The sequence below is a fragment of the Lonchura striata genome, chromosome 2, assembly GCF_050655825.1.
Source record: "Lonchura striata isolate lonStrDom1 chromosome 2, ASM5065582v1, whole genome shotgun sequence".
Classification (NCBI taxonomy): Eukaryota; Metazoa; Chordata; class Aves; order Passeriformes; family Estrildidae; genus Lonchura; species Lonchura striata.
In genome coordinates, this window is record NC_140704.1 from 72,542,646 (window position 1) to 72,551,377 (window position 8,732).

Consider the following 8,732-nt stretch of genomic DNA (forward strand, 5'->3'; position numbering starts at 1 on the left):
TAGAGAGGTGTGCTCAAAACTTGTAGTTATATCTTGTCAGGGTGAACCTTATGTCCTTCTGCATTAGTATTGAATTTCAGCAGACCAAATTTTGAAAGGTTTTAGAACGGCCAAGGATAATAAAATGGGATAAATCTGTGGAGAGAAAAGAAGTTGAGGGATCAATAAAAGTGCTGACACTTAATTTAGTAAACTGAAAGCCTAAGGGGTACATGTGCTACCTAGCAGTAGGAAAGAAGCCTAATCAAAAGAAAGGAAGTTTGATACCAGTCCTTGTCCTAGAAGGTAATATGAGAAAGAGAGGCATATGGAAGGTTAAATGTAACTATTGCAGATAGTAATTGGAAGTTTCAAGTGGTGAAATATTCAGAATTAAACAGAAATAAATGAGAGATTTACGATAGCATTTATTGGAACATAAAACAACTAATTGGAAAAGGTCTTAAGAAGAATAAATATATGCCACCAGAGTGACTCTGAAATAAATTATGAATGTACCAATTACACAAGTTTGCTTGTTCTGTTTGTGGAAGCACATTCTGCATTCTGTAACAGCCTCTGACCAGATTTATTTTCAATGGATCAAATGTGATTCTTTTCATGAAGGAACTGAAAATGTATAAAAGGATATCAATAATTTACACTGTTGCAACTTAGAATGTGTTTCTTAATATGCAATATCCTATAGATTAAATAGAGAAGTCTTCATTTGGTTTCTGGTTTGTTTGTTTACAGTCATTCAGGTATGAAAAATCTACATTTGACCATGTACAGATGCATTTGAAAAGGTATTTGAATAGCTGCACAGCTAATTCGCTGATACCGTTATGTGGACATATTTTGAACCTACAAATAAGGATGTGGTGAAAATGTAACCTTAAATATAATTTATTTTTGCCTCGGTTTTGCTAATTTAAAGAGCTGTTAGTCACTGTTCATTGAAAGCATCAGGAAAGCTTTATCTGTCGCCCTGTGTTCTAATAGTTACCAGCCCTGTTGGTCTGGCATACTCAGCAGTGAGTGACAATGGAAAGCAGATAACACCAGTGCACAGACCCAGACGTGAAAAGTCAGGGTCAATCTCAGCTTCTGAACCAAGCACCAAAGAAAGCTTGCCAGGTAGGAAGGTAATTAAAGTATTGTTTCAAAAATCAATTTCAAGGCCTGTGGGGATGAGAGCACAAAAGCTTTGAAAGTAGGAGCTAGGTAAATAAATTGCAAGTTATTGTTTCCAAAATGCAGCTTCAGTAACCCAAAGTCAGTTAACTTTTGACTTTATGCCTTAGATTAGATAGCTAAAATTGGGATGAAGTTTTGCAGTAGATAACAATTGCAGGTCAGTTCTCTAGAAAATATGACAATGATTGCTGATTTATATAAGCTATTTCACATAATTATGCAGGTGTCTGCAGAAGGAAAAATGGACCTGATAATGAGGAGCTGAAACTGATGGACGGTGGGTTGATACTGCAAGACAATAATTTGAGGTGAAAAGATCCTTAATAAGAGGAAAAGTATGTTGCTCTAGCAAAGAATAGCTTGGAGAGGGAGTAAAGAAACTGTTCAAAAGGAGAAGAGATCTGCCAGATTAGTAAGAAAGATTATTAGATCTGCCAGGAAGTAAGAAAAGATACTGCAAGTGACTCCTTCACCTTTTCAGTACTAGGAAAGCAGCAGAAACCAGGCTAATGGATCAAGGTGTTTTATTCATGCTTTAGAAAAAAAATTGAGCTCAAGATTTGATTGAGGGAATCACTCATTAAAAGGTGACATGGATGTAAGAGCAGATGTCCATAAGGGAGGTGCTCATCAACAGCTATGACAGTTTCAGGAGAATTTGGAATTAATATGTCTGTAACTAATATGTTTGTAACTTGTATAAAATTCCTTCCCACTGTCTGTCTGGGATAGCTTGACTGGGGTTCTGCACTCTTCATTGCTCCTGTCTTACTGGATCGGAAATAAAGATGTTAAGGAGTGTGAAATGAGGCAACATGTTGTCTATTTTCTCACCTTGTCCCCATCTTGTCCCTATAATCTGAGACTCAGTGCTCAAGAAGGCTCCTTTGTAGTGGTCTCTATATTGCTTCCTCTTCTTCCTCTCACTTGGTGGAACCACACAGAATCCAGCAGGTCTTGCTGAACTTGAGGGAGCATTGATTTTCTCTGTGCGAAATCACCATAGTCTGAAAACCTTAACAGGTTTACATGCAAAAAGACATTCTGCATCTTTCTGTATCGAGAATTAAAACACCTTCATTTAGGTGTGTGTAGCCTGTCCGTACTGCAAGACTTCATCTGCAGTTTGTAGCTGTGTATTTATAAATCTTTATGACAGTCTGACAAACACACAGTATCCAGGCATTCCAACAAAGCTGCCAGTGATGTCTGTACATACATTATGAAAAGTAGCTTGCTTTACTCTCACAGACTGGCAAATTAAGTGGCCTTGCTTTTTCTGTCATTGTAACAAATTCCTAGTCTTGTCAAGTCAGTGGGAATGCAGACTGTGCATAAGAGAGGGAGGAGAAAGCACGAGATTCTAACACATGAAAAGGATATTTATGTGGTTAGGTTTAATTTATTTTTCATAGCTGGGTTTTGGTTTTGTATAAATACAGTGAGTAGTAGAATTTCTAGAGTTTGGAGGAAACTGGGACTTTTTAACTGTGGTTCACAGAGGATGCATTTTAGTTTAAAATCCTTCTACTTTGCCAGTCCAGGATCAGGAAGGCTTTTTGCTATTTTTAGAAAACAGCATTTATCCAGCAGCAGAAGAGGTAGCACCAATTGACATCAACCCTTTCACTGGCTTCTCTTTTTCCATTTGGCTCTTGGGTGTGTGTATTGGAAGAGTGTGTGTGCTTTGGAAGGGAGAGGATCACCAGGTTTTCCATAATGACATTGGAGATATCAAAGTATTTCCAAAAATAAGGAATCTCCAAAGTATCTCCAAAATATCTCCAAAAATAAGGAATAATATACACTGTTTTTCAACCTGTACATGCTATGTATATTATATATTTGTACACACATTATAACTATGCACAAACTTATTTCCAGCTGGTCCCCATCACAATACCTTTATATAAGCAGACACCTAGTCAAGCTACGGACACTGGAAATTCACATGCACAGGCTGAGTATGTGTAAAACCAGTATCTGCAGTGATCACATTTAACTTAAAAATTAAGGAGTTATGCTCTGTAATGCAAATCACTGAATTTGTTCAGCTTGGGTAAAACAAGAAACATTTAATAATAAATATAGCTGCCTAATGTGAATCTTATGGAAACTTCTTCCACAACAGTGTTTAATTACTGTAATTTTCAGGTTTACGTGCACCAAAGCATGGTAGAAATCCACTAATTTTTTTTAATAGCGCTTCTACCATTTCAGTGAGTATCTCATCTGCATGGAGAGATCAGTTGGTCTGCAGCACTGACTTTTAATGTAAGAGTGCCATACTTTAAAAAGTTATGAATATGGAGGATCTTTTGTTGCTGCCAAGAAATTATAAATCAACCCCCAAAGGCTCTGTGTGCAAAGATTCTCAAAGGACCTGTTTACCTAGGGTAGTTCTGGTTACCCCAAGATGACTCTCTCAGATGTACTAGCGCATCATTCTTGGCACCCAGCTGGCAGATGTGGCTGTTGTGCCACATCTGCTATCGTCAGATATTCCAAGGTGTCTCAAATTGCACCGGGTGGCAATGCAGGCACCAGATTCAAGCTGCTCATTTCCACTGTAAGCCAGTGGGAGTTGATTTGGCCTTCCTTGTGCTTCCTGGCCTTGTGCTCCTGAGGGCTGGAGCCGTACCACATGCATTTCATGTTCCAGATCTCATGTCTGTCATTTCTGTGCCTGTTGAGGGGAATATATGGATATCTGCATAGATATACATATGTATGGGGGAAAATACAATATTTTCTAGGGGAGTATTTATATATATTTAAGCATGGGCTTAGTACCAGTTATGCGTGTACTTGGTAATGGTTTGCCTAGGTGATATAGCAGACTGGGATCCTGATTCTGAGAGCTTCTTACAAGCTGCTTGGCACTTGCTAACTTGCATTAAAAGTGCAGGGTTTCAGCATATGTTTGAATTAGGCTCTAAAATAATGAAGTATCTGCTTTATACTATATTGATCTCTCCTCTTTTATTCCTCTCCTCTGCCTTCATACTGTAAATTACATGTGGGTTTTTATTTAGTAGATCATATTTTATCTCAAAACTGTACCATTTACATTTCTTAGCTGACCACAAGAGGTTTAGCTAAGTGCTTTTTCTCTCCCACACTCTTTCTGTAAACCTGTGTTTGCTCATGTCTCATATTTATTTCACACTTTGTTTCCCTTTCAGATCGTGAAGCTATCCTTTACATTCCCAGAAACATCTCTGTAATGATGACAGAGACACAGAAATTCATCTTATGAACAGGGTTTACTGTATAGCACGGGTAGGATCTTTCCAGTTCTGTCCAGCAAGTCTTCCTGGGGTTACCCTTCACTCCAGCTCCTCAAAAGCCTGAGGATGGACCTCTCTAGAACCCAATTCCACAGTCCATTCAATTCCTGTTGATTTAGCTGAAGCTAGGTTTTGTGGAATATGATTATACACTTCAGGACAAGGTTTCTGAGACCAAATGGTGTTTCAAGTTGCTGTCAGGGTATAGAAGTAATCACCAACCAAATAAAATTTTACTGTTGGGAAGGGGACTGATTGAACTGGAGAGCAGCTGCTTAATCAGAATTCAAAAGAAATTATTCTGTATCAGTGAGCTACTGAGACTGAATGCATTAAATAAAAGGTCATTTAAAGTGTAAAATATATTATTATAAAAAAAGAACTATGCAGTACAAATCAGATTACATGTAATTTTTTTTTGAGCATCTTCATTAAGTAGCTTATAGCTACTTATTTGCCAGTTTTTATTCAGATTTTTAGATGCTGATATCTGTGCTTGCTTTTTACTTGATGAGCAAGCAAACTGGATATGAACTCATAATTTATGAAATGTCCTTTAATTAAAAATTTTCAGGAGGAGAGAGCATGAAAATTATTTTGTTGCTTATTTGTTCAGTGTATCTTTTGTGCTAACAGTAAAGGTTGGTTGTTAGCAAAAACCCAGTAACAGAATAATGAAGTTTTGTTTGGAACAAATGCCCTAGGATAAGTAAAATTGAGGTAGATAAATCTGGGGTGTTTTGCTGTATTGCATGATACAAATATACAGAGCTGCTGATCCCATAAGCCTTGTACCTGAGAATCACTTCTATTCACTGCTGTCACTGTGGAGAGTTTCTGTAGAGACCATGCTCCATGCTCCTCAGTGTAATAGATAAACCTTATATTTACCAAAGTACGGGCTTGCAATAGAGCTGGAGTCCAGCTTTTTTGTTAGTACTATAAAACTCCATTCTGTGGTCTCTCTCATTTAGCTGAATATCCATCTTTTTTCACTGCCAGTACTGCAGTGTCCTAGCAAACACAACCTGATGGGTTAGACTGGCTTATTCATCTGCAGAGCACCTTCCAGGGAGCCCCCTTTGGCAGTCAGGGAGTATAGTTGTAAAGAAAAAGAGGTGCAAAAGTATTCTTGCCTTTGCCAATCTCCAGCTTCTTTGACAACCTTCTGAAAGTGAGAGCAGCTTTCTACTGCTCAAAGTGAAATGCTCAACTCTGCTGGCCCAATTCACCATCTTGGTCACCTTCCTGTTTTCCATTGACAATGGAATTGCCAAGGCTCATTGCCCTCTGTAGGCCTAGTTCTGAGCAATGCAGTCACGGAACGCACTGGGAGTGGCAGTTCCACATGGATTTCTAACATAACTCAGATTTTGGGGGGAAATTGGTCTGTGTAATCATAGTGCTTTTGCTAAGGTAAAGCCTGTTTGTGTGTCTGCATAGTGCCCTACAGTTAGCCTCTCTCACAGAGCACTGCACTAGGAACCTGCATGGGGAAGTTAAAACCAATGAGGCAACCCTGAAGGAGGCCTGGAGTGAAGTCTTAAACACCTCCTGAACAAGGCTCTTTGGTTAATTACCTCCTGAGTTTTTAATGTGAGCACCACAGACTGTGCAGCTCATGGAGTCTTACTCATGGACGGAGAAGGCCACTTGGAAGTGAACTGAAGTAACTGGAGATTCCCCATCATCTTTCTGATGGTAATAAGATTTAAAGCATGACGACACAGAGGAAGAAACCAGCAGCTTTGAAGTGTGCCTGGGATACTGGGATCTGGCAGTGATTTATTGTATGTCTCACTTGCAGAATAATGTATGCCTTATGAGTAACAACATGTCCTTTTGCTGCATGAAAATAACTGCTCAGAAACAAAATCGTATCAGTAGTGGTGATGCTGTAAAATTAATTCCTTAGTGGTATTTTATCCCAATGTTTCTTTGTATTTGCCAATATTGCATGTAGAAAGGTGGTGAGCAGTCTGGCAGAAACTGAAGGAATTCTGAACAAGGGAGAGCTTTCTCATGGAGAAGAGGAATTGTTCATTTGCTAGCCCAACTGCAAAAACAATTAGTAAATAAATAGCCACCCTGAGCATCCTTTAAAGGTCTGGATTGTTGTCATAGTGTTGATATTATTGCCTGCTTTCAGTGCCCCAAGAGCTCACCTTATTCAGTGGTACATATAAACCTATTGGGTCAAAAACCTCTAGACTGGGGGGCTGGTTTTAGAATTGAGCTTCTCACACATCTGGCATTATAGGAGTTCTCTGGAAATCTTACATCAGTGTGTTTGCATGACATCTGATCTACCAGGGTTCTTCAACAAGGTATCAGTGAAATGTTTTCATCTATTGCATACATGAATAATTATCCTGTCAGCCTTCTTCTTGTATCTGTTCCAGTGTTTTTGAAAAGAGAGGTGATTTATGAAGAATTCAATTATGATGATTGATTCAATGAATGATGATGCACATAACTGGATCAGTCATATTTTACCTGATTTTAAAGCCATCCCTTTCACAGTGGAATCCATTCATTCCCATTGCGTTGCGTAGACAAGTCAATTGAAATTTTATAGAGAACAAGATCTTAAAAATGCTAGCATCCTCAGTCTGTGAGCTGACTGAAATAATTGAATTGGAGAAAGTGCAAAGTTTTCTAATAATTTTGGCTTTTTATGAAACATTAAACCTGGTAACATTACCAGATGATCTTTTAAGTGAGTGAGTGTGTTTAATGAATTTAAGTGTTTCTCTACTGAATACAGCAGTGGCAATTCAGTGGAGGGAAAAATGGGTTGCTGGTGAGAGCAATTACAGAGATGCCTTAGACTACTACAGGTCATTTTCATCCTCTTCAATAGCAGGGTAAGAATGTGGAAATTCATCTGTAAACCCAAACTACAAAAGACCTTTCTCTACCTGTTTGAGGGAAAAAAATATAAACTGTCTTCCACCTTTCCAGAAACCAAAAGACTGGTTCTACACAAGGAGCTGTGGCTTTGTCCTTCAGCTTTTCTTGGGAAAGTTGATGTTGTTGTTGTTGGGAAAGTTGATTTGTCTAGGAGGAATTCAGGGCAGAAGATGTCACTAAATTGACATTTTGAAACGGTTTTGGGTTAAATTTATATAAATACATGAGGGGTTCTTTGTTAGTCGTAGTTTTAGTTTTCCTACTTATTTGAGCACAAATTTTAATTGTTTAATTTACTTCAAGCTGCTGCTGTGTTTCCAGTTCACCACAACCGAAAGCTACAAAATGCAGATGTTCCTGGGTAGACTACACATAACAGAAGTGAAGGGCTCTGGGAACTTCCCACTCCAGGCAGTGATGGTTGTTCCATGTGGAAATACAAGTTGTGTACAGAGCAAGGTCTGGAACACCTTCTCTTTTAAAAACACATCTGAAGGACAGGATTCCTGAATTCTGTCCACAGCAGATAGGACAGGTAATTCTTGCTGCACTAAGCAGCAATTAGCACTGTGTCAGAATTCCCAGTGCTCAGTGTGGGCATCATGCCACGGAGTTAAGAACCCCCTCCATTTAGGAGTCACCTCATTCAAGGGCTCTGGAACCACAGCCATATTAATCGTCTGCAGAATATGTGTGTCATTGTGAGTGTGGGTAGGGATATTGGGAGAAACAAGGCAGAACAAGCTCCTGGGGACACCAGATGTGCACAAAGAGAGTGATGAGCTAAAGTGTACAGACTTTAGGCCAGGAACTATCTTTTAACTAGTCTCTCTGTGAGATAATGCTATTGCATGTGGAGGTTTGTTTGATCCAGTTGCTGTTAACTCCAGCCTGGATTAAATATACAATCTTAATGAGTCTAAATTTACAAAGTATTCTACGCAATGATGTTAATAATTAACTACAATCATGTTAAATTTAGAGGCAGAATTGTGTTTAAGTAGAGATGGGCATATTTTTGAGGTCAGTGCACAACTGACTTATGAAACACACATGAGAACAAGAATGTCATCTGCAAAAAAAAAATGAAAACACATAGAATCCAGTGTTCACTAATTCAAGCTAACAAGAGAAGCAAGATGCATCTGTATACAATTTATCTTCTCTGCCAAGGATTTCATGCGGAAATTTAAAAGGCTAGATCTACATCTAAAATCTGAGCAGTTAATAAGAGCATTTATTCATAGAATCATTTAGGTTGGAGAAGAGCCTTATGATCACTGAATTCAACCATTACCCTGGCACTGCCAGTTCAGCACTAAACCATGTCCCTCGGTGCAGTGTCTGCAA

At 38.7% G+C, this 8,732-nt stretch overlaps 1 protein-coding gene across 4 annotated transcripts in view; it reads left to right on the plus strand.

The window, feature by feature from the left end:
• KCNG2 (potassium voltage-gated channel modifier subfamily G member 2) overlaps window positions 1–8,732 on the plus strand; it is a 55,606-nt gene that overhangs the window by 13,885 nt on the left and 32,989 nt on the right. The gene's annotated exons all lie outside the window — the stretch shown is intronic.